The sequence below is a fragment of the Vulpes lagopus genome, chromosome 6 (genome assembly GCF_018345385.1).
Source record: "Vulpes lagopus strain Blue_001 chromosome 6, ASM1834538v1, whole genome shotgun sequence".
NCBI lineage: Eukaryota > Metazoa > Chordata > Mammalia > Carnivora > Canidae > Vulpes > Vulpes lagopus.
In genome coordinates, this window is record NC_054829.1 from 57,700,084 (window position 1) to 57,727,835 (window position 27,752).

At 35.9% G+C, this 27,752-nt stretch overlaps 1 long non-coding RNA gene across 3 annotated transcripts; it reads right to left on the bottom strand.

The window, feature by feature from the left end:
* Positions 1–208: 208 nt before the first annotated feature.
* LOC121493693 lies at positions 209–27,689 on the bottom strand. Of its 3 annotated transcripts, none has more exons than XR_005988532.1 (3): positions 25,794–27,689; positions 15,205–19,646; positions 209–1,306 (listed from the first exon to the last, which is right to left on the bottom strand). It is a non-coding gene; the product is annotated as an uncharacterized LOC121493693 (long non-coding RNA). The 3 variants fall into 3 exon arrangements; XR_005988531.1 differs by lacking the exon at positions 25,794–27,689 and having other exon boundaries at positions 15,205–18,680; positions 19,229–20,545; XR_005988530.1 differs by lacking the exon at positions 25,794–27,689 and adding an exon at positions 8,875–8,937 and having other exon boundaries at positions 15,205–20,545.
* Positions 27,690–27,752: the final 63 nt, after the last annotated feature.

Genomic DNA, 27,752 nt, shown 5'->3' on the forward strand with positions numbered 1-27,752 from the left:
TACCTACCTAAGGTTGATCCAGATTAAGTGCCCTAGGTGGGAAAACACCTTTAGCATGTATAAACATTTAACTTTTTTTACTCTTAATACTGAGAAGGAGATAATAAAGCTAAGCTTCAGTAATTCATTTGAATGATACCAGGTAATTATAAACTAGAGACCTGGTCCATTTGTGAGATGCCATCCAATGTTAGGTCACAAAGCCTCTTCACATTTTAAGTATGACTATGGTAAGAAGTCAAAGGACTTCAACTTCTTAAAGTGTGGTAAGTTCTTAAATTATAAGAAAAGAGCCTAGAAACCAATCTGGTGGTTGGTTCATTTAAAGGAAATACTGTTCCTTATAGTAGAGTGAGTTAAGAGTATTTGTGAACTTGTGGCCCACAGATTCACATGTGGCCTATTAGGAATATATTATGCCGGAGTTTTATATAGTGAAGAGATGGAGGAAGTTCTTTATAAAACTTCTAAAGAGCAGTTAAATGTTCAAATTTCAATTTTGGGGATGCAGAGTCTAGAGCTTCAAAGTTCTATTATGATTTGGAATCTCAGACTCGAAACTATTCTGGGCTCTCGTGGCTCTGAAGGATTCACCCACTTTTTATACAGTGACGACCAGGCCATGGTATGCTGAAGATTAACACTCCAGACCATACCAGCCTCTTAAGTTACAGTATCTCTACTGAGTCAGGCAACTGGAAAGGAAGTCCTTACTGAATCTGGCGAATAATTCACTTTGGAAATGTAATCACAGTAAGAGTGAGTGAAGCAGAGAGAACAAATGAGAAATGATGATCTCCACTGCATTCCACTCACATATCTTATCCTATAAAACAGAATTGGTGAGAGGGAAATTGGAATTGTAATCAGAATGAAGGTTGTAAGGCCTCTGATGACTCAAAGAGTAATATTTAGAAGTTGTGTAATAATATTATAGTCCATAAATGCATTGGATGCAAGATTGCAAAGATAGTAGGTTCTCCCAAGTAAGGTTCTATGATGAGCAAGTTCCACTCAATTCTTGTTTCTTATGGTACAAGTGACGGCACTGGGTTTTATTTAAGTCTCCATATCATAAGTGTAACTTTAAAAATATTCAAGAGCCTCCTTAAATAAAGTGAGGTCTGTGAGGTTTCAGGACATATTTCAAAGTCTTACATTCACTTACGGTCATTACCAGATGATACTGTTTGTGGAATAAACTGAGATTTTAATAAGCACAAATTAACAGAATAAAATATAGTCCTTTTATTATAGCCTTATCTTCAGCAACAGAAAGAGTGGTATGTAGTAGCCAGTGTTAAACCTGAAAAAAAAAAAAGTAGAACACAGTGAGATCCTCTCAACTACACTCAAGACCACTAAAAAACGGATTTATCACGAGGGGTTTATAATAAGCAGTGATTCCTATGCTGTGACCCTCCTCTCCCATTTTTTTTTTTAAATCTTTTCAACTCAAGAGGTAAACTAATTTTCAAGAGAAACAAGAAAATAGGGATTGGCAGGGAAATATAAGGGATGAAATGATGAAAGGGATTGAGGGAGAGATGCTGTGGCAGAAAAAGTGGATAGTGCTGGGTCTTCCCGGACTCCCGGACCAAGGGACTGGGGCAGAGAGGAAGGGATGAGGCAAATTAATGGCTGGACAGAGCTAGACAGAGTGTGCTGGGGAAGGGCCAGGCGCGAAAAGATTTGGTGTCGTCATAGCAACGGGCTCAGCCCTGCTCCCCCTGAAGCCCATTCAACTCTGAGCTGCCGGAACACGTTTTTAATTAAAGCGTATAAAAGTTGTTTTGTAAGGACTTCTCCTCATCCGATAGATTTCAAAATGGTTAATCAGGCTTCATCTCCTTTTGATGCTCACAAGAGCATGTGCTACTGCGCGCACAAAAACTGCTGCCGCCGCCGCCGGTCGAGTTATCTCTCAATCACACCTAATACCAGGAAGGAGCAGGCCCGCTAGTTATTTAGATACACATAACAGAATCCAGCGGGAAATGGGGGGGGGGGGGGCATCTTTGTGACTGCGAGTGGAAACATAAATTTTCTTTGCTCTAGATACTAGGGAATTCAGCCTTCTGGATGGCTGTTGTCTCTGGTGGATGTTCTCTTTAGCTTTTGAAAACAGCAGGGTTTTTTTTCCTTTGGGAGATAGGGTATTCATGAGCCCAAATAAGAGTTACAAATTATTTGTGTCAAATAGTATTTAATCTAGCATGGACACCTCAAGAAAAAGGTTTGTTTGGACCACTCTTAGGTAAAAAAAAAAAAAAAAAAAAGCAACCATTCCCCCCTTTTGTTGGGAATAAAACGGCTCTCGTTTCTAAATCCTCTGTAAATTCATAACATACAGCAACAGTTGCATTTTCTCCTTTAATAAAATGGATGACTTAATAGAAAACAATATCTTTTGCTGATTTACTAAACTTCTTAGCAAATGCTTTGAACCTTCTCCAGACTTTTGCATCTCCCTTTCTCCTTTGCTAATGACCTTTGTTTCTAACTTCACTGAAAAAAGAAAAAGGAAAAAAGATTATTTTACCTGTCATCCATTCGTATATCTGTCCTATATCCTAACTCAACATTTCTATTTCTGTACCAATTCTCTGCTAGATCCAGGATGTGAGGCAGTTCTGCCTTCTGTTCAGGACAGAAATAATGTCCCGAAGTTCTTAGTCTCAGACCCTTCTCTGATTTTACTGTTTTGCTAGCATCTTCACTGTTGCTCTTTCCAATGGCTCCTTCTCCAAAGCTTCAAACATGTAAGGGTCATATCTATTTTAGGGGGAAGACTCCTTAAATTGATTCACAAAATCTTCTAGTTAACATTCCCTTGCTCTTCTTTTCATTGCCCAACTTTCCAAATGAGTGGTCTTTACTCACAGTATGTCCTTCTCCATAGCCTTGCAACCTGATCTGTGGCTCCTTAAACTTCTGTCTTGAAAAAAACAGAGAGGCCCCCAACCAAAAAAAAAAAAAAAAAATCTGTCTTGAAGATCATCAGTGATACCTTGATTCAATGATGTTTTTACTCCAGTATTCCCCTTGAGTCTCAAACAGTCCTGAATATTCTTAGCAATGTTGACCATGCTCCTACCAAGGACCTCTTGGCATCAGCCTATCCTAGCCTTCTACCACCTCATGACTGCTTCTCTATCTCTATAACTATCTTTTCTGTCTACTACAAATTCCACTGTTGTTCCCTAAGGCTAAGTCCACTGGTCTGAGAGACACCCCCCCCCCCCTTTTTGGAAATTTGCTTGAGACTTGCAGCTAGGGTATGGTATTTTTAGGAGTTGGCCTGGGACTCAGTTAGGCCTAAGTGTTCTCCTGGTCAAACATAAACTATCTTACTGAACACCACCATTAGACAAGGACACTCTCACTGTAGAGGGTTGAGACAAAAAGACAGACCCCTTTGTAATTTTGTCTAAGTACAGATGAAAATAAAGTCATTGCAAACCACAAAGATAGCAAACATTGCTCGTGCTTGCTAATACTAGTAACTGTTACAGCTTTAGCTTTGTTCTAGTCTTCCCTTTTTCTAGATAAGATTTCTTAAGCTACTCAATCATAGAATTACCCCTACATCCTGACAGCAACCAATTCAAAGTTCCATTTTCTTGAATCCTCCCCCAAATCACCTAACATAAGCCCTAATGGTATAATAAGTTATTTCTAACACCCCCTTACCGAAATGCCACACAGTTCCCTATGATGTGTGGTTTTATTTGCAAACAAGCAATAAAGCCAGTTTGTTCAACATAAGTATGTTCCTGATAGTTTTGGGATAGATCACATCGATAGGCCTTTGTTCCTTTGTCTTATGACTTAAGCTACCATGTATCAAGCTAAAAGTCCATCCCTGTCCTCTAACAAAATCTCCCATCTTATGTTTATTCCTGTCTACAAGTTATTTCTATCAATACCCAATACATTTAAATTACAGCAACACATTTCTCTCAGTAACAAGGCATGTATCCTGACTTCCACATTTTTCTTGTTCTTTTTGTTGCTAAGGCCTGAAAAGTCATAGTTATCACTGATGCATCCCTCTTATTGCCCATACAACCAAAATTGGTTAATATGCCTTATCAATACCCCCATTACCCCAGCCTTTCTTTCTTTGACATCCCAAATGTCACAATTTTAGTCCATACTACTGTCCACTATTTTTAAAATGGCCTCCAGAATCTTGTTGGCCAATTTATGTTTGTACACTATTCCTAGCCTAATATTTCTGAGCAATAGGTTTCAGTGAACAAAAATAAGTCCTAACCTCTTGAGGCCAGAGCTTTCACAGAAGTAAAATTAGGAATTACATATGAATAAATAGCATGATTTTCTCCTCTTGTAAAAGATAAATGTCATTGCTCCACACATGGAGTGGGGAGACCAAGAATGCCTTGGTCACTATGGGATTGTGTTTCGTGTGTTGGGATATATTTCAGAGATATCGAGAAGGTGAGGTACATTTAGAAGATTCTTGGTTAGAAGAGAACTGGACCACATCCTGTGAAAGATGGTTTAGACTGAGGATGTTTGACTACAGAATAAAACATTTCTGATACATTGGAAGGTACTATAATTATTTCAAGCATAGGTGAGAGAAATTAGAATTATTTATTGTGTGTCATTGTAGAGGGCAGAATTGGGGCCAGGAGGTAGAAATTCAAGAAGATGATAGATTATTGCTCAATATAAGAACATTTATAGCATGGTTATAGATAGAGTAGGTTACCTCAGAAAATAGTGAACTTCTCAACATTAAACTCAAGTGTAGATTAGATGAGCATTCGGGTAAACATTTTCCTCAAATTTGTGCTTTATTTAGCTGTGATCATTCAACTTTCAATTATAATAGATGTGTTTCTTTTGAACAAAGTAAACTGTTTATTACATGTATTCTATTTTTCCTTAAACAGTAAATACCCATTTATCTTATTTCACACATTTACCCTTTCCAGCGCTCTCATTTTTTCCTGTGCTACTATGATTCCATCTGGGATCACTTTCCATTTGCCTAACCAACTCTCCTTAGGATTTCTTTTAGTGGAGCTCTGTTTATGATATTCTCTCATTTTCTTCTGGGCATTTATTTCTAGGTTGTTGATTTTTTTTACTCTCTGAACTTTAAAGGTTTTTTAAAATTTATTTCATTTTATTTTTTCATTTCATTCCAGTTTCTATTTCTCTGAGTAGCTAACTGTGATTCCTTATTACTATTTTGGAATTAATATATCTTTTTATTCTTTTCTTTTTAAAGTCTGATAATTCTAAAAATCTGGGGCATCGCTGGGTCTGATTCTATTGACTATTTTATCTTTTCACATGGTCCTTTTTCTTTTTAATGTGTCTTGTTTTTTGTTTGTTTTCTTTTTAAAAAACATTAAATGTCAAATATTATATACAAAAGAGCAATCGAAACTGAGGTAAATGTCCAAAATGGGAATACCTCTTCTTTTGTCAGGTTGTTTGTGTGAGCATTTAATCGAATTTAGTCAGCATTTGAGGTGAGTTGGGTCTTGTGGTTGCTACAGTTATCTTTAGTGTACCATGGATTTAAAAAATTTCCAGTGATGCACTGGGTTGCTACTCTCTTGTATTCAGTGTGAAGCTTAGAGAACTGGAGGTGTTTTTTTTATTCTCAGTTTCTCTGCTCCTACCCTCAGACTTTAGCATGTTCTTTGTGCTTGCAGCATAGAGGGAGTCTGTTTCCATGTTTTTATTCCTCCCAGAAGTACATGGCTCTTACCTGCTACTAGATGCAAGGATCATAGTGGGACAAGGGAGGGCTTTTCAGCTCTCTAGCTCCCATCTTAGTCTTAGGCAGGCCCTGTGCATCTCTTCCTGTGGCAGACAGACTCCTATTCAATACAGGGTCTAGAACATAGGCGAATTCCCTACCCCTTCCTCTAAATTCCACCTTGTGTGTTTTAGGTGTGAGTTTGGGAAGATCACTTTGATATAGTGGAAGCTACTCTATTTACAGTATTGTTACTCCTATGGCATAGCTTTCCCAGGATCTGACTCAAAAGCTGAAATTCTCCTCTTTGGTGAGACTTGCACTCCAATTTTTGTCTCCTCAGCATCATGGGACTGGCAAATTCTCTTCTTAATTTTTTTTATCTTTTTTAGTAAATGGTTTTTACTTGGTTTTTCTGTGAATTTGTATTTTGTCCAAGTTTTATAATTATTCTCAGTCAGTGAATTAATCTGATTTTAGCAACTCTGTTATAGTCAGAAGCAGAAGATTTTTCCTTACTATATTCTAAACCTTAGCCCCTAACTATCAAATCTTGGCATTTTTTGTGATATTGTCTTAATTATCTTATATTCAAACCTCAAATTAACTCTCCTATCCATATTTTAGGAACTAGTGTTATGGTAGCATTAATTTTTCTGTAAATAACCACAGGGAGCCTGTTTCTCCCTCTGCCTATGTCTCTCCCTCTCTCTGGGTATCTCTCATGAATAAATAAATACAATCTTAAAATAAAATAAAATAAAATAAAATAAAATAAAATAAAATAAAATAAAATAAAAAATAAAATAAAAGGGATGCCTGCGTGGCTCAGTGATTGAGCGTATGCCTTTGGCTCAGGATATGATCTGGGAGACCTAGGATCAGGTCCAGCATTGGGCTCTCCACAGGGAGCCTGATTCTCTCTCTGCCTATGTCTCTGACTCTCTCTCCATGTCTCTCATGAATAAATAAATAAAATCTTAAAAAAAATTTCCTGTAAATTTGGTTGATTTGTCAATAAAGATCATTTGGTTATATATTGCAATTCTAGAAAAGTTGAGTATCTTAGTACTATTTAATTCATTATATTTGTTTTACCTAAAGGGCAGAAAACCACAGATTAACATCACCATGAAAAGCAAACCTTCACATTAAGAATACAGATCAGTGTATGGGATTTGTGCTGAATATTACACTATTTGGATTAGCTAATATCCTTAACAGAGGACTCTCATAGGGAGGCAAGTTGGATAAATACAATTTGATTCAAATTACTTTAGTGATTGAACAATCTATAGAAAGTAAGTGTAGTGATACACAAATCCAGGTTAATTAAAATAAACAAACAAAAAAACCCTCCCTTAACAGATTTTAAGCTGGGTTCTAGATAGTTGGAGTAATAGTAAACTATGCTGATGGGAGTAAAGAGGTAGAATGTTCTAGAAGTGAAACACATTTTATTTTTTAAAATATTTATGTATTTATTTTAGAGAGAGAGAGAGAGAGAGAGTGGATGTGTGTGAGCGCATGTGGAGGGAGAAGGGGTAGAGGAACAGGTTGAGAGGGAATCTTAAGCAGGCTCCATTCCCCATGCAGAGCCCACCATGGGGCTCAATCTCACAACCCTGAGATCGTAAGCTGAGACAAAACTAAGAGTCTGACACAACCGACTGAGCCATCTAGGTGCCCTAGTGAAGCACATTTTAAACTAAAGATTGTTGACAAATAGAAAGAAGATGTAAGATTAGGGAAGAAATGGAAATGTGTTAGTATTAAAGTTTTTATAATGACTACAGAAAGAGGAAGGCTTTGAAAAAATATAATCTGGGTTGAAATTCACAGCTAACATACATTTCAACATGGGTTGAAAGAAGGAAGTGACTGTAGTTGAGTGACTCTTAAAAAGGAAGTTGTAGTATAGTCACCCGCTAAGTGAGTAGTCATGGAGGTAACGTAAAGGACTTGATTAATATTATAGCTTCTGGAATCTTTCAGTGGAATGCATGGAGCTGAAGACAGAGAAGAATTTAAGAGAATAAATAGAAGGAAGCCAAATACTGTTTAAAAAATGCCATTTTAAGACAGTTAAAGTGAGTAAGTGACTAATTGCATATTTCATGGCAGGGAGGATAAAAAGAACTGGGTGCTTCTTTGTTTAACTGAACTTCAGGGGTTGGTTCTCCATTTGAGATTAATTTATTCATTAATGCAATCAACATATTTGTTACACAATTACTAGTGTAAAGCATTGTAATAGATACTTCTGGAGCTATAGTAGATAGGAGTCTGATAGGAGTGGTGAGATAAAATAGTTATTCAATTGTGGGAAAAAAGTAGAAAATGGTCATTTCCGTTTCTGGCACATAGTTGGTATTCAGTAAAGTTTTGTTGAATGAATGGCATAGAGACACACATATAAAAACTGGAGTTGAGAAGAAAGTATTGGGAAGATCAAAAAAGGCTTTTATAGGAAATATGACAAGTGAGTAAGACCATAAATGTCAGGCAGGATTTAGATGTGAGGTAGCAGGGAGTAGGCAATTCCACGTGAAGGTAACAGTGTCAGGAAGTGGAAGCCAGATTCAGTGTGTATAGAGAGGAAGGTGAAGTTGAAGCATGAAAGAGGGTACAGGAAGATAAAGCTGAGAAAGTGGCTGGAACAAAAGGCTGGAGAGGGCTGTGATTGCTCTAAGAAATTTGGTTTATTCAGTAGGTAATGTTTAGCATTAGAAAGATAAGTATAGATAATAAAATATTTGAATCACTTGAGGATATAGGTTAGAGGTACAAAGAGAAATAATAAGAAAGATGGAGGAGAGAGAGGAAAGAAAAAGTTTTATCTGTGTATACTTGGCAATCGAGATTGTGAAGCTCCAAGATAGAAAGGAGGAATAGAAGAATCAAAGATCAAAGACACGATGCAAAGGTGTAGATCTGACGCTCCAAATGGTAGGGCTCTTTCTGGAAGGGTTCATGTTACTGAGCTTATAGAGATGGAATGCAATGTATTCACTAACACACAGGGGAAAAAATCCATTACTAACAATAGTGCTTAATTGTGCTGTGCAATGTGAAATTCTTTATTAAATATATTCAGAGGCAGCAAGCAAGAAGAGTTAGGAAATTACCTGGGAAAAACAGCCTGCTTTCACTGTCTCCATTTCTCCATTTTTCATTCACTCCTTAATTGTCTGCAATTTGGATTTTGTGTCTTATTAGAGTAGAAATTGCTCTCATGAAAGTCACCATGGACTCCTTAATTGCCAATCCCAATGGCACTTAACTAACACCATTTCCTCTGGGAAGCCTTCCTTAATCTCATTGGCAGGGCAAGATGCCCTTTCACCTGTTCTGCTAAAGCATTCTGAACTTACCTTTATTATGGTACCTACCATACTGTCTTATATAATTACTTATAGCTACATCATTCCCTCTGGACTATGATGATTTCCATGAGGCAGAAACTGTCTGATTTAACTTTGTATCCTTAGCACCCTGGTATGGTTTTGTCTGAATTATTGATAAACACAAACAATAAAAACCCCTCTAGTATCTCTTTCAAGTACATCTTATCAAGATGTATTTTAGAAAAATACCTAAGACTTCCACCTATAATCAGAATAGAAACATTTCTTCCGAGAATATTACTTTCACCTTTACTTGTACTAAAAGTTATGTTAGTCATTAAATGATTAATATATTAATAAGGCTTAATTTTTTTACAACTGATACTCTTATCCCCTAACCCTCATCCATTGCCACAGTCTTGTTATCCATACTTTTTGTGACTCAATCACATTGTGATTTCTTTAGGTAAGTAATATTTTGAATTAGCTAAATATTTTTAAGTGTCTCTTATGCTCAGTATGTTCTAGTTAGCTCTGGGGTTTCAAAGATAGATAAGAATTAATAAAAATAAATAACTTCCATGGAATTTATAGTATTTTTTATTATTTCTAATTTCATCTAACACTAGTAACATAGCTCCTGGTCAATAAGGATGCTTCAATATCTTATTATTCTAATTGTTCTCTTACAACCTTATATCTGTGAAATTTAATATATGAAGATTACCCTTGTCTACCTTTTTATAAACACATACACACACACTTAACCACTTTTATCCAATTTTGCAAATCATTCGGGATTTTACCAACATTGCTTCATGTGGCAGTTTGGAATTATCTTTGGTTTTCTCTCCCTTTTACTCCCTTAATTCAGTTTTTGCTAAATTGTTCCTTCCTATAATTTACAAAGTCCACGCTTTTAATTTTTTTCTTTGATTTTGGTTAACATCTGCCTCTTTAATCTTATACTTATCATCACTTCTCCCATTATCTTGTTCATTGGCGTTTTGAACATTTTACTGCTGTGAAAGATATTCCTATGTCTATCTTATGGTAGGACCATGGATGAATGATATAACTATATAGGCATCTGTTATATATACCATGAAGATAGTCATCTAAAATCATCGTTGGAAAAATTGGGGGGGGACAGTATTTAGCAAGGCAGCAGAGTGTATAGCCCTGTTACCTTTTAAGAAAGTTTGTATCAAATTAGCATCTAATGCAGGGCAAAGTCCAAGAGGACCAAGAAGTTTAGTCTGAGAGATAAATTAAAATATTCCAATTTTCAATTCATTGTTCCATGTGAATTTATAATTTCTATGAAAAATGATACCTATTATGAATTTAAATAACAATGAGGGTATGTAAAAGTGTCAAGTGCCTAAGACTAAGCTTCAATGATTTGTCACATGAGGGTTGGTCAGGGTGGAACCAATAAATGTAGTTGGAGCTTAGGTGGAGAGCAATGATGCTGTGATTTGATATTACTTGTGATAAATGTCCTAATGTCCTAAATATATTGTGTATATATTCCATATTTTTTAAAAAAGCATCCATCAAACTAATTTCAATATTATGGTATATATTATAAAATATATTATAATAAATACATTTTAAAGATTTTATTTATTTATTTGAGAGAGAAAGAGAGAGAGAGATGAAGAGAGCACAAGCATGGGGAGGGGCAGAGGGAAAGGGAGAAGCAGATGCCCCACTGAGCAGGGAGCCTGATGTGGAGCTGTATCCAGGGCCCTGGGGCATGACCAGAGCCAAAGGCAGATTCTTAACTGACAGAACCACCTAGGTGTTCCTCAATATTATAGTTTAAGTGAAATATGCTATGTAATAATGAAATATGTGACAAATTCACACATATGTGAATTTTTTTTTTGTTAAGAAATTTTCAATTTAATAATTCTGAAGATAGGCCTTTGTATTTTAAGCAATCTTTACAACCAGTATGGAGGTCAAACTTAGAACCCCTAGAGATGAAGAGTTGCATGCTCTACTGAATGAGCCAGCCAGCCAGACTGCCTCACAATGATAGTAGTTTTGAGCGGTGGAGTTGAGTATGTGTTCATTTTAAGAATTATGTTCGCCACTAAGTATTGCATGCAAATGATGAATCACTAAATCCTACCTCTGAAACTAATAATACAGTATATGTTAATTAAATTAAATTTAAAGAAAAAATTTTAAAAATAGAAATTACTTTCTTTTGTTAAAAGAACATATTTATTTATTAAATAAAAATCTAAGTTTATATTTAAATTTTGGTGTGTGATTTTTCCTTAATGTAACAAGAAGTCAATGAAGGAAAAACCACTTGGATAATTACAAATTCGTTGGTAGATGCTATTCAAGAAACTAAGCATTCGTATAAGCAGTATTTTTAAAAAAATATCAACTTAAATATGTTTTTGGGTAACACTTTCCTTGATGTTTATAAGCAAATAGTTTGTTATGATGGGGGAAGCACCAATAAAGGTTTTGCTTTTGCTTTTGCTTTTGCTTTTAAAAAGGAGCGTTGGGACATCTATGGATTTAGATACAGTGAAAGCATTGCAAAGACTTTGCAAAGAGACTGAAAGAAAACAAAGGTCTTGAGAATTGGTCTTTCAAATTTACCTCACCATCATTCCTAATGTAGACTTTTATCTCAATTATTTTTCACTTCTAACAAAGTATAAAGTATGCATACATGACAATGCTAGTAACAGTATTTTAGAGAAGATTTTTAAGAAATACATTTTTTTTAGGAAATAAAATATACTTTACAATATGCCATTTGTTAAAACAACATATGTGAGCATAAGCTGGCTGTACATTTATTTAATTTCAGAGATCAGAATGAACATGTGACCTAAAATCACTTCTTAAAAGCAAAGCGAAATTGTTTGCCACAATTATTTTAATATATTTCTCTACTGAGATAAATTTTAAACTCAGGAAATCACGGCTTGGAATGGGAAGAGTTAAAAAACATGAGGCAACAGTAACCCCATTTAGATAAGGGGTAGATGGGTGGAGCCAGGGAACAATACACTAAAGTGCTTTTCTTTCACAGATCTTGGTTCAAATTAAGGTTAAATTCCAAAGGAGGATGTGTTTTCCCCATATGGAGTCTTAAAGGACATGCCTTTGTTTCTAGCTTCCCAGAGAAGATATATGTTAACACAAACAAAGTATTTCATAATAAATTTAACTTTTATAGAGTGACTAATGCCCTGTGAAGATAAGGTACACTCTCAGTCACCTGGGTTTTAATCCAGGCTGCAGAAATTATGCCAAGGGCCCACTGACAAAACTTGATTCCTTTGGAGAGGATGGCGGTAACTTGGTGGGGAACGGAAAGGGTCTTGATTTTTAAAGTCTCATTGGAATGACTCTCCCTTCCTCACTGTGAACACAGTTTAGCATTTATGTACTTTGGAAGGACAAAAAGGTGAGGTAAGCCTGCCAAAATTTGAACCTGTGTTTCTGGGAACTTGTTAGTAGGTCAACTGTTACAAATAGAAGAGAAACTGCAAAGGAGTAGTGGGCGCTAGAAACCTGGCAATTGGACTACATAGAGCTTTATTAAAGCCTTCATGTGATTCCTTCCAGATCTCAAGGGAGGTGACATGAAGTTTAAAATGCCACAGAAGATCACTGTTATTCAATCAAATCAGACTTTGGTGGGGAGTAGGGGTGAGAGGTAGAACAGCATAGAAAGACACAACTCTTTTCTGCTAGAAATACTTACTTTACAGTTAACAGAAAAGGATATCTTTAAAAATGTACTTGTTAACAATAATTTATTAATCCATCTTTTCCTTTTAAGAAAGACATATTAGTTGTATATACTGCTTTTCTTTCCTTTTCCCCTTCCTTTTATCTTTATATTATCCTTTATTAACTAGAGGCTTAATTCCTAAATCCTTATTCTTGCAAAATGTGTGGCTAGGTTATTCATTCATGGACTGTATACGATCCTGTTCCATGTACAAATTCTATTAACTTCAATTGAAGATGTAAAAATTAGTCTTGTGACATGAGGGAAAGGAGGGTTTCCTCAGAAGAGAATCCTTTCTGAGAAAGGGAAACAAAAATGTATTTGTGCCAATTATATCAGACATATCTGACTACACAGAACACAAGGTCTAATTTATTTTTTATATTTATGAATTCATCTTTGATGAGTTACAAAATCTATCTAAAAATTAAATAAAATAGAGCAGCATTTCCCCTTCTTTCTCTACTCACTAAAAAAAGGAGACACTGACATAGAAAAAAACTTGATTTTAAGTTGCTTTATGAGAATTTTTGAAACATGTCTTTGCCTTATTGATCTACAGGTCAGTAATATTGATCTAGACAAAATTTATTTTCATAATTTATTCCAAGCAACTCAGATCTTGGCTAATTTCCGTCTTGTACTCCAAATTAAAAACAAACAAACAAAACATCAAAAAACCCCATCACACTTTTTTCCTCTTTTTTGTGGTAGCCAGTGGCTAGGAAAAGAAAACTTTTCTGACTCTAGACTGCTAGACAAGAGTAATGGGATGAGGTTTCTCTTCTCAGGAAATGTAATACCAAGTCCAAATTTCAGAAATCAATTAACTATTCAGAGAGGAGCACCACAAGGGGGCAGGTGAATCCAGGCTAGGTCCTAGGTGAGAGGGTCTTAGTATTGGGACTACCGGTCAAAGGAGGGGAAAGATGAAATGAAAATTAGAAACAACTCTAAAGATAATATTTCTTCACAAACATAAGCTCTTAGATCTGGACCATCCAAGTGAAGTCTTATTTAGAATATATACAAAGACATTAACTACAATATACCAAGGAAATAAATGAAAGAGACCAAATCAATGTAGTAATACACTGAAAGTGATTCCTATGTCTACAAAGGCCAATAGCATGGTTTTATCAAGAAGAGAAAGACTGTAGCTGAGAAGAAATCCAAAATTTACTACAGAGCAGTTAGGGTATGCAGTGAAAATAAACTATAACTAGATAGGCAAAATATCAAATAATTAGAAAGATATATGAGAAGATACCTTTGCTTCAAAGTGATTTTGATAACCAACAATGTCATAGCAGAAGCATAAACTTTGAATAATAGAGCTATTATAATTTTTCCCCTGCTCAAAAGTTGAGAAATTAATTTCAGCACTTTAGAGAAAGATAAATGCTGCTTAAAAAGGTTATCTAGAGTCTGCGTTGATTTTCACTGGAAATTAAACTTAGCTTACCAATAGGAGGCAAAAATGGAATTTTTGAAAAGTTAGTTATTCTAAACAAATATTTTAAAAGTGACGCCAGACATCCTCTGTGAGGATGTCAATTGAATGTCTTCAATGGCCGACATATATACATACCTACTGTGCAAAGTAGCCAAGATTAATTCTACTTGGTATGGCTGGAAATTATAACCGTCCTCCCTTTCAAACCTTACTAAAGAAACACATTTAATTATATGACATGGATAGATAGTACATCATTTATCTTTTACAGTTAAAATTTAATGCAGAGACAGTTATAGCATAATGTGTAGTATAATATAGCATATTACAATGTATAGTATAAAATAATAGCATAATATATAATAAAGTATGTACATTTTGTCTCTTACTGTTAGTCTTTATTTAGTCTATAATAACAGTTAGAATCTTTACAATGAGCATTTAAATGTCTTCTCTCATTTATGATCAAATTAACTTATTTAGGACCCTACAACAGTTTTCTATAGTAATAACATAGAAGTCACTTCTAATAGAAATCTATTGATTGAAGAGGTCATCTTCTAATAGATTTTGGGCACGCTAGATTTTAGAACTTGGGTCACCAAGTTGAGTGATCTGTTATACAATGATACATTTTGGTTTTATGATACTGCAGGACTTGGTGTTACATAACACTAACCAGATGTTTAAGCCTATTTCTAAAGCAAAGCTTTGAACTCAAATGTAAACGCCCATTTTTATGTCACCTTAACAAAGTCTATTTTTCTGAAATTCACTCATTCTGGTCGTCATGTGTATATAGATATACACACATACACAAAATACACTCAGGCACATAAGCTCATACACACATCTGTGTATACACACACATACATACATGATGCAATCCATCGGTGATATTTTACGTTAGTTTTTCTCCTCTTTTCAGCCTGTTAATTAGCTTTCTCTTCCTTGTCTTTCTTTATTCCAAGTAATCCAGAATCCTCATAGGCTTTGTCACCTAAAGGACATGGAGGCAGCTTCTGCAATGCTTGAAATAATAATGCTTGGATTTGTCAATGTGAAAAGTTGGATGGCTTTTAAAAGCTGACCAGTCCAGGGCTATTTGCACATAGTAGACATTCGATAAATATTTGTTGATTTGATTTATTCTAGGGTAAAGAACTGGGTAACAACTCTTTTTTCTTCACTCATGTACTATGGCTAATCCTGTGTACAAATGCATTTATGAGTAAATATTAATGGTCATGCTCATTAAAGATGTTTTAGAGAGAAAAAATACTAAGTCTTCAGGCTTTAAGGAATAGCAATGATTGGGGGTATGTGTAATAAAATACTCTAAGTAGTTATCAAATAATAGATGACAGACACCATAAAATGGGGGTCTAACTAAAGAGAATTCTGATAAATTATCTGAAAACAAAGTGGGTACCCAAGAGCTTTTGAATGAATCACATGTTGAAGGCTTAAATTTTTGACTCCACATACTAAGGCAAAGGAACTCTTAATTTAAAAAATTCAGGATAATATTTTTGTTATAAATTTAGTGAGCATATATAAGCTGCATAATATTTCCTTTGTGTATTCTTCCTTGTGATAGTCACAAGAGTGTTTATGTTTCATTGACAGTTGAGAGGCCTTGGGCATACAAAATGAAAATTACTCCTAAATTTCAAGTAATGTATAACTTTTAAAGAGTTAAACTCTATACTCCCATCATTTAGAGGAGCATAACTGATTTATTTCCTTTTCTGGTCACTAACAGTAAAAACTGTTTCTGAGCTTACAACATGTTAAGTTTTGGCTCAAGGCAAATTTACAACAGTAAGATTTATGATAAAATCTGTCAAAACATTAACCATGATGGCACAAGTTTCACCTCTTAACAGAAACAGATAGGGAAGCAGGAGCTTAGGAATGGATACATATACATTTGTACTTGAAAATATCTGCTTAGGTCACATTATAAAAGTTACTCAATTCCTTTCTTATTTTATCCAAATGTGAAAGTTCCATAAAATGACTATGTGTTTTAATTAATTGGCTTCAAAGAGATGGGAGACCCTGGGACTAAAGATGTAATTCCAAGTAAAAAATTACTAGCTAAGAGAACTTTGTATGTTCAAGACAAAAGCTAAGAATCTATATAGCATTTTCTGTTTCTTGTCTGATGAATTAAAAGAAAAATTAAGTCTTAACATAGGTCGTGTCTTAACCTTTTTGCTACTTTAAGACAAAGATGATTCATCTAGCCATGTGCCAGCCTTTAAGCACTATTCATTAAGATGATTTTAATTTTTCAACATGGTAAACAATGTTGGTAGTTTTGGTTTACTGTTGTTTGATGAGGAGCTGTATTTCCTAGAACATTACAAATAAAATACTGTTCTTGAAAGTGACTTGCTCTGCCAGCAATTAATTACAACCAAGATAGTTAACTTTGTGTGTGGGGTACATACTAAAAACAATTTCAGAGGACACACTTTCTTGAAAATGTAATTTGGTTAGCCAGGGTAGATTTATGAGAAAAAATTTTTCTTTAAGGAACTTAAAGACTTTTATTTAGTATGTTAATGTCATGGTCATACAAGTAAATGCAGTGAATATCCTATGCTTGAGTATTTCAAAAAGCCTAAGATATAACTGACCTATTTATTGGAAAATGGTATGCATTTTTTAAGCTTTAGGGTTTTCATTAAACAAGTTGGATGATGAAAATTGATGGAGAATAAAGTAGAGATAAAATTAGTAACTAAATATTAAATTTTGAAACTGCTGCTTGGTGGGAAATGTTCACGCACAGTTTATTTGCTCTCAAATATCTTAAAATGTGGCTTATGTATTGAAAGAATAATATATAACCAGAAGGTAAAATATCAAGAAAGTTTATCAAAATAATCAGACATCAGAAAATTTTACTTTTCAGAAACAAGGAACTACTGAAATTGAAATCATGATTTAAAGAAGATCACAGCAATATCAGAAGCCCTCCAAACCCACCACATTGGTTTAATACGTTCCTTATCTTCTGTCTCTTTGACTGATTTTTTGACACACTTAGTTCCAGAAAGCCATTTAATTATTATTGTTGTTCAGTAAAGATTTAAATGGCCTATTATGCAGTCTGGAAATTTTGTTTAAACTTTCCAAGATAATGAAACCATGTCTTTATCATAAAGTGAAATTTCAAACTTTGACCTCTATAGGACCAGCATTTAACAGCTACACAAGGAGTTTTTATTAACAAACCAAACCGAAATCAAAACCAAACAAACAACAACACAAAGACTGCAACTCTTTACTTTAAAGTGATTCTGGTTAAAAGTTAAAGTCTTCAGGTAATCACATTTCACTTGGTAATATGCCAGGTGCTAAGTAATTTGACATGCTAGTATATTTTAATACCACTATTTTAGGAAAGGATACTTAAATCTTAATAATTTAAAAAATCTTAATACTTTAATGCACGTATATTTTTTTTTAGAAAGACAGGTCACACAAATGTTTATAAAACAACAATATAGTTGGAAGATGTAGATTTCATCATTAACAAGAATGACTATTTAACAAGTATTTACCTGTGCAAAGAGATATGAACAATGTCTAACCTCTAGAAGCTGCATTCTAATGGGAGATAGTACAGGAATATTGAAACAAGGGGAAACTTAATAAGTGCTCTAATAGAGATGAAGAAAGAACTGTAAGGCATACAGAAGAGAGATTAGCTGTGGCTTGGTGGTGAGGTGGGGGCGGGGAATTAGGAAAAGCTTCGTGTAGGGGGTGGTGCATAAGTATTCTTGAAGGATGAATTGGATTTAAACACATGAAGGTGGATTTGACTGAGTAGAGGATTAAAAACAATAAATGAATTAAATAGTGAAAATATAGGGTAGGAACTGAAATGGGAGAGTGGGTTTGGAACATAGCTCATAGGTATTAGTATGATAGAAGTTACTTTTATTAATTTTCTTGCCATTCATAGGAAAACAAAATAAAGTGCCAGAATTTCCAGGTACGATATGGGCAATTGTTTTTTTCTTTTTAATCCAATATGGAACAAGAAAACGTTCCTAAAATCTAGGAAACAAATATCCGAACAAAACAGTACACATTCACTTCATTCTTCGACTCTTGAAATAATGAAACCACCGTTTCTCCTACTGTAACTGAAAGACAGTATCTGCAATATTTAAATCTATAGTCTACAATAAAGCTATATTTCTGGAACTGGTTGTTGCAATTTTATTAAAGCAGAAATAAAGCGATGATTTTGACAAGATTGAAGTTTTAATTGAGACTTCGGATTTCAAAAAGTTTCTTCAGTTCTATTTGACAGGCAAGATCACATATTCCCTGAAATGAAGATATGTCATTATTGTCACCTACATGAAAGTATGCAGCTACTCTTTATAATATGACCACAGGTTAAGAAAATAAGATGCAAAAAGCAAATCTACTTTTGTAATGTGAAAAGACTGTGAGGCAAAATGTCAGAAATCAGTGTGCACATTCAAGTATAGAGTCACTCTTCACAGTAATTCTTCAAACTCTGAGAATTTAATGTCAAATTGTTTATCATTGTTCAAACTATATTTAAATTTTCTCATCCAGAATTATCTTCAGAACTGGTTTCTGAGTTGGAGAAGAAACTCAGTCCCCTCTCTTACTTAGTCACCTGTTTTTTGTTTCAAACAGTATGCTTAGAAGCAAAATGAAGCTTGGAGATTTAAAATCAAAAGTTGTCTTTAGGGAGCCAATGTGTACACAATCTATATGGGTCTGAGAAACATTCTTTGTGACATTATCAGGAGGATCTCCCTAGGCAACAACAACTGTTGGCCTGGAAGAAAAGAGCCACATAAGACAAAGTATACTTGACTAGTGCATTTGGCAGCACTCACCTTTTCAGATATTATGTAAGTTTGTCTCCTTTATTTTAGGCAAGGTTCCTATGTTTTAAGACTTAGGTATGCATTTTGAAGTTTTTGTAACAGTAGGTATGATGTTTGAAATGAAAGTCACTTCTTAATTTAAGCTTTCTCAGATGCACGTTGGTTTATTTCTTTCTTTTGCATACGTATTACAAAGTCTACCTTTTGGAGAACAGTTGGACTCGACAGGCAAGGGCATCTAACTTCCTCAAGATACAGAAATCATATGGGTTTAATGATAAAATCCGAAATGTTGATTGCTGCTCTTTTCTCCGTCTTGCTTTGCATCGAGCCAGTGTGAAGAGTTCGTTAGCCAGAGCTTAACAACACAATGGCTGGAGGAATGGAGTTACCACACAAGTGTTTAAATTCCATGCCGGATCCCTAGCTACAACGGAGAAGAAAGTTCAAACAACAAAAACAGAGTTGCGAGGTCTGAACTTGTGTGTCACGGATACCTCTTACTCATCACCAGGCAGCTCTTATTCAGGGCCACCAGGGCCCTCCCAAGCAACATGGTTAATTGAATAAGGATTCTAAACCTTTTGGCTGCAGATAAACCAAAGTGGCACATGGCTCATAACTCAAACATTTCATTTTAGGCAGCTGTTAGTTTTCTTGCCCGGGCTAATTTGGATTATTCAATCATTTTCTTTTCTTTAATGAAAAACTGCTTGTAGTTACTGGTGGGGACAAAGACCTGCAGTTATGGATCTTGGAAAGCAAATTTATTATCTACTCATTTTAATCATGTATACAAGTGATGCTAAGTTTGGAACTAAATTCAGAACATTTTATTAGTACAATTTTATCTGTGTGTGTGTGTGTGTGTGTGTGTGTGTGTGTGTGTTTACACATTAATAACATTCAACCCTGACTACTGTTTTCTGCTCTGATGAACCTGGAACCTCTCCCAGTAAGCAACTATAAATGCTGGACAGAAAATGACAAATATCCTCTTAAATGCTATCAACATATTTGCTAGTCAGTAAGGAATATTCAAAGGCCAAAACCTGAGGAAAACTGGGAACCTTCAACAGTTAAGTAGAGTACAAAGGCCGTTTTTACCTTGAAAGCATCTGCCCTCAGATGGGGTGAAGTTGAGTTTTGGTTTTCATGGACTTCTAATGGAACAGGGGGTAGGGGACAAAGACCAAGGCTCGCCTTAGGAAAAAATCTTGATCTCAGGCCATAAATGTAGAATAAAAAAATATTTCCTCTACGTATTTTTTTAAGATTTCACATTTGAGACCATGAAAATTTGTCTTTCTTTGTCTGACTTATTTCACTTAGTGTAATGCCCTCCAGTTTCATCCATGTTGTTACAAATGGCAAGATTTCATGTTTTTTTTTTTAATGGCTGAATAATATTCCATTATATATATATATATATATATATATATATATATATATATATATATATATACTGTTGAAGGTTCCCAGTTTTCCTTAGGTTTTGGCCTTTGAATATTTGGCCTTTGAATATATATATACATATATATATATATGTATATATATATTCACCACAGCTTCTTTATGTATTCATCTGTTGATGGACACTTAGTTTGTTTCCATGTCTTGACTATTGTAAGTAATGATGCCAGAAGTATAAGGGGACAGATATCCTTTTGAGTTAGTGTTTTCACATCTTTTGGATATATTTCCTGAAGTGGAATCACTGGATCATATAGTATATAGTTCTATTTTTTTAAACGATTTTTTAAAAAAGATTTATTTGAGAGAGACAGAGACAGAGAAAGCATGAAAGCATTAGCAGGGGGAAGGGCAGAGGGAGAAGGAAGATTCCCCACTGAGTAAGAAGCCTGATGTGGGATTTCATGCCAGGACTCTGGTATCATGACCTGAGCTGAAGGCAGAAGCTTAACCAACTGAGCCACCCAGGTGCCCGAGTAGTTCTATTTTTTAATTTTTGGAGGATCTTCCATATTGTTTTTCACAGTGGCTGTACCAGTTTACAATCCCAAGAATATGCAAGGGGGTTTCCATTTTCTCTATAACCTCATCAGCATTTATTTCTTATGTTTCGGAGGAGAGCCATTCTAATAGGCATGTGGTGATATCCCTTTGTGGTTTTGATTTGCATTTACCTAATGCCTAGGGATGTCGAGCATCTTTTCATATATCTGTTGGCTCTTCATATATCTTCTTTGGAAAAATGTCTAGGTCTTTTGCTCATTTTTAATTGGATTACTTATGTTATTGAGTTATATTTCTTTATATATTTTGGATATTAATCAGATATATGGTTGTAAATATTTTTTTTCCCATCCTGCAGATTGTCTTTTCTCTTTGTCAATGGTTTCTTTTGCTGTGCAGATTTTCGGTTTGGTGTAATCCCACTTATTTTTCATTTCATTGCTTGTGTTTTAGGTGTCATATCCAAAAAACCAGTGCCAAGACTCATGTCAGGGAGCTTTGTTCATCTGTTTTCTTCTGTAAATTTCATGCTTTCAAGTCTTATATTTAAGCCTTTAGTCGATTTCATGTTAATTTTTTGTGGGCAGTACAAGATAAAGGTCTAGTTTCATTTTTCACATGTGAATATCCAGTTTTCCCAGCACCATTATTGAAGAGACTGTCTTGAGTATTCTTGGCTCCTTTGTCAAATATTAGTTGGCAAAATAAATTCTGTTCCTCTGATGTTTGTTTTCATGCTAGTACCGTATTGCCTTGATGACTATAGCTTTATATAGTATAGCTTGAAATCAGGAGTGTGATGCCTCTCACTTTGTTCTTCTCTCTCAGGATTGCTTTGGCTATTTTTTTTTAAGGTTTTATTTATTTATTCATGAGAGACACAGAGAGAGAGAGGCAGAGACACAGGCAGAGGGAGAAGCAGGCTCCATGTGGGGAGCCCGATATGGGACTTGATCCCAGGACTCCAGGATCACACCCAGAGCCGAAGGTGGATGCTTAACCTCTGAGCCACCCAGGCATCCCTGCTTTGGCTATTTGAGGTCTTTTGTGGTCCCATATAAATGGGAATTGTTTTTGACACTTCTGTAAAAAACGCCACTGGAACCCTGATAGGGATTGCCTTGAATCTATAGATTGCTTTTGGTAGAATGGACATTTTAGCAATACTAATTCTTCGAGTCCATAAACATGGGACCTGCCATGAATTTTATACTCAATAAGTGAGCCCTCATGTGGGTTTTTAACCCAAATTATCATCAATAAAATTGGCTCAATAAAATTCAGATTAAGTTTTTAAAGTGCTCTAAGGCTGTACACATTCCCAGGGGATTAACAGAAGCAAATTGGGGGGAAACCACCTTCAACCCAGGCCTTGAAAAGTCCCACAGAGGATAATTCTAAAAAATATTGACTCACATTCATGAATCCCCAAACATCCAAAGAAATAGGGTAGCATAAATGTAACTAGCAGAAATAACAGCAAAACTGGAGCAGTAAATATTTGATATTAAAATTATCAGAAATTAGGGATCCCTGGGTGGCGCAGTGATTTAGCGCCTGCCTTTGGCCCAGGGCGCGATCCTGGAAACCCGGGATCAAATCCCACGTTGGGCTCCCGGTGCATGGAGTCTGCTTCTGCCTATGTCTCTGCCTCTCTCTCTCTCTCTCTCTCTCTCTCTCTCTCTCTCTCTGTGTGTGTGTGTGTGTGACTATCATAAAAAAATAAAATAAAATTATCAGAAATTAAGTACAGAATAAGCATGTTTAAAATGTGTAAGATTAAAGGATTGAAAAGGGCAGCCCGGTGGCTCAGCAGTTTAGTGCCCCCTTCAGCCCAGGGCCTGATCCTGGGATCGAGTCCCATGTCGGGCTCCCTGCATGGAGCCTGCTTCTCCCTCTGCCTGTGTCTTTGCCTCTCTCTCTCTCTCTGTGTCTCTCATGAATAAATGAATAAAATCTTTAAAAAAATAAAAAGGGATTGAAAATATGAGATAGGAACAAGAGGTCAGGGACACCTGGGTGGCTCAGCAGTTGAGCATCAGCCTTCCACTTAGGGCATGATGCTGGTCTGGGAATTGAGTCCCATATTGGGCTCCCTGCGGGGAGCCTGCTTCTCCCTCTGCCTGTGTCTCTGCTTCTCTCTCTCTGTGTCTCTCATGAGTAAATAAATAAAATCTTAAAAAAAAAAAAAAAAAGGAACAAGAGACCATAAAAACGACCAACTAGATTTGGGAATGAGCAGAATAATATAACATTCAGAAATAAAAAAATATAACAATAGTAATGAAAGGCTCACTGAAATTCTGCTTCCAGACACAAGAGAGTGGTTTGTGGCAGACCAGTGCCCCTGCCAAGAACAAGAAGAAAAGCTGGGTAACTTATAAAAAGTTTTTTGTTTAAAGTGTATCAGAGAGGGGCTGAGACAAAGAGCATTGGGTTTAAGATCCCAAAGAGAATAACAGAGAAGTAAACTGAAGATCTGCAGACACTCTTCTTTTTGGAGGCATTTGCTGGTTTTGAAGGTTAGAGAAGGATAATCTGGGCTTTGTCCTAGCAGAAGACTGATGCTAGGGACAGAGAAAACAGCTTTTTGGCAACTTTGCAAGGCTGGAGTGACAGACCCGGTGAGCCAAAGGGCTTGAAACACACACCTAGTTCCCCTTAAATACTTGGCAAATTCTGAGTTGTCCTAAGTGGACGTTAAAAAAGCTCAGAAGAGGGGCCCCTGGGTGGCTCCATCAGTTAATCGTCTGACTCTTGATCCCAGCTCAGGTCATGATCTCAGGGTTGTTGGTTCAAACCGTGCTTTGAGCTCCACATGGTCATGGAGCCTACTTAAACAAACAATCCAAAAAACTCAGATGAGACTATCTCAACCAGTCCCAGTGAAACTACCACTTGTACCACTGAAAACCCGACTTTTTTTTTTTTTTTTTGATTTATAGGAGAGATTTATTTGAAGAAATATTACAACATATAAAAACTACATAAAGTCTTAATTTCCACTCATACAGTGGTAGATTTGATATAACGCATAATAAAAAACTTTTAAAATCCAGAATGCACAAAGTACTGCACAGTTTGATCACTAAGTCATTAGTTGATAAGCAAACCTCACAGAACAGCTCCATGTCAGCCAAGGCCACAAACACTGTGAACGACACATTTGAACTGACAGATTTTGACATGTTAGAAATACAACATCAGTGCATGTTGGGGATCCCTGGTGCCAGAAACAAGGGCGACGGGAGGGCAAAACTAGTCCTTAAGCAGTTTCCTCCTCCTTGGTTTTAACTGAGGCACTCTCTCGAGCTTTGGCCAACATACAGCGCTTGATCTCCAAGCCGATGGCTTTGGCCAGGGGCGGTGGCACAGCATTTCCCACCTGTCGGTGCTTATCTAGGATGTTGCCATCAGGAGAGAGGGAAACCAGGGAAAATTGAGCCTTACTCAGAACATAACCCAGTTACAACTCAGCACAGTACCCGACTGGATTAAGGTGATTAGCATCGACTCAATCTTCCCAATAGAGGAAAGCCTAAGCCCTCTCTGGAGGAAGACAAAATCAGCTAGAGAGCCATGATGGCTTATAGTCGATCAACAATTAATAGGCATGCCAAGAGAGAGGACCATACATTTAGAAGGCAAAAGCCACACAGACCATGGATGATTCAGATACTGGAGTTAGTAGACATGTGGACATAGCCTTTTAGGTAACTATGACTAGTATATTCAAGAAAACAAAAGCAGAGAGGGAGACAGTGTATTTAGAAAGATGAGTATTTTATCAGAGAATTGGAATGTACCACTACCACCACCACCAACAACAACAGCCAAGAGAAAGCTGTAGCATTGAAAAGTATAGATTCTGAAATTAAGACCTGAATGGTTTTACAGCAGTAGATAGCATCAATGAAATAAAAGATAATTCACAACTAATGTACCTAGAGGAAAATTCACAACTAATTTTGAAAATTCATTTTGAAAATTCACAACTAATGTATCTAGAGGAAAATAGGAAAATGTAGAAGAGGGCGAAAATGACATGTGGGAACATAGTGAATAAGTATAAAATATATACAATTGGTAAAAATATATATATATATATATATATACACACAATTGGAGTATCAGGGGAAGAGAAAAAGATATTCACCAAAGTTCCTAAAGTTGAGAAATGATAGAGTTAGTTTTTTAAAAATTATTTATTTATTCATGAGACACACACACACACACACACACAGAGGCAGAGACATAGGCAGAGAGAGAAGCAGGCTCCCTGTGGGGACACCCATGTGGGACTTGATCCTGAGACTCTGGGATCACACCCTGAGCCAAAGGCAGACACTCAACCACTGAGCCACCCAGGTGTCCCAGAGGTGCAGATTTAATAAAATGGATTAAATCAAGCAAGAAACACATAAAGAAGACCACATCTAGGCACAAAACAAAAGATACAAATTAAAAAAAAACAATCAGAGAAAACAGTTTACTTTCAGGAGAAAAACATTAAGACTGACAGGTAACTGCTCAACAGGGAAGAAGGCAGCTAGACATTAAGAGGATGACATTTTAAAAGAGTTCTAGGAAGACTTACAGTTTTGGCCATGATGGAGTACACATGATGGGACCACACTGACCTCCTGACTTAAAAAACATTCAACAACCAACAAAACCCAACCCAAACCAACCACCACAACAGCAAACAATGGTGAAAATACGTGGATCAATGTTTTTGGACTTTGGATATCGGGCAGCCCAGGACCATGATCCCTGAGAGAAGCGAAGCATATGAAGTGAGTCCTAGCATTGACCTAGCTTACCATCTGGAGAGGTTACAGGACAGAGTGCAAAGAGGGGTAACACAACAGAGTCTGGCAGCCTCTCTGAGTTGAGAACACAGAAGTGGGCAAGGGGAGATGACCAACATAGTTGGGATTTGCAGGTCAGGGTACGGAAGAAAAGAGAGCCTGCATGTAGTGGTGAGTGTTATACAGGGAGAGCACGGGAGAGCAGAGGCTCTGGAGAGCTACAGTGCATTCCCTGACTCTTCCTCAGTGTACTGACCAGTAAACTACCCAGTGAGGGTAGGAACTACCAGAGATGGGCAGGAAGGAAAAGAACCAAAACTCACACAAGGCTGTGATCCATCAAAGTAGAGAAACCTCCTACTACACAGGTAGTGTATTCAGAGAGGTGTTGCCTAAACTGTGGGGAAAAATCAGCCTAACATTAAAGGTACTCTGATCCCTTAAGCTTCAAAAAGCCTTAGGGGATCAAACTGTTTCCTAGTAGCGTACCAGTATTCCTGAACGAAGCTCAAAAAATTTTAATGACAAACAAAAAAATCCACACTCAACAAATTAAAATTCACAATGACTGGCATCCAAAAAAGTCAGCAGGTATGCAAAGCAAGAAAATACAACTCATGATGAGAAAAAAAAATCAATAAAGAGATCTAGAAATAGGATAAGAGAATTAACAGACAAGTACATTAAAACAGTTCTTATAACTGCATTTTCTACATTCCAGAAGATAACATAAGGCATAAATAAATTCAGAAGAGAGATAAGAAAAACTAAAAAGAACCAATTTAACTTTTAGACATAAAAATTCAACTGCAAAGAATAAGACTCCGGGTGGAATTAAGAACATACTAGACACTGCAACAGAAAAGATTAGTAGATTTGAAAATAAAGCAATAGAAACTATCCAAAATAAAACATAGAGGAAAAACATCCTGGAAAAAAAAAATGAAGCAGGGAAGTAGCACAACTTAGGTGGCCTAATATATATTGAACAAAGTAAGTAGTTCCAGAGGGAGAGGAAAAGGACCCAAGCGACAGAAAACCATAAGGAAAATAATGGTTGAAATTTAAAAAAAATTCGTAGACTATAAACCCACAGTCTAAGAAATTCAACAAACCATGAGCACAGAAGCATGCAGGAACCTATACCATAATACAACCTAATCTAATTGGTTGAAACAAATGACAAGGGGGAAAAAAATCTTTAAAGAAGCCAGAGGATATTAGTATGTAGAGAACAAAAAATAAAAATGACAGCAGGAACGAAGCAAGCCAGAGACAAAAAAGCAACATCTCGAAAATACCGGGAAAAAATTATCCTAAAATTCTGTATCCAGCAAAAACCTTTTTCACAAAATGAAGGCAAAGAAAAGAATCCAGACTTTTTTCAGACATGAAAGCTGAAAGAACTCTGCACTCACAGCCCTACATTAGTATAAATGAGAAATGCTTCAAGAAGAAGGAATAGATAACGGGTGGAAAGTTGCATCTACACAAGAAGAGCACTGGAAATGGTAAGTATGTGAGTAAATATAATGTTCTTACTTTTTAAAATCTTAAAAATTGTTCTTTAAAGTGAAAATAATAACAATGCTGTTATTGTGTACATTGTAGAAGCAAAATGTCTGATAACAGTATCACAAAGACCATACATACACGGCGAGACAATAATTTTTGTAAGCTGTGATATGATTGTTTAGAGACATTTACAGTTTATAGAATCTTTGCCCCAAAGGTTCTTACTGCCC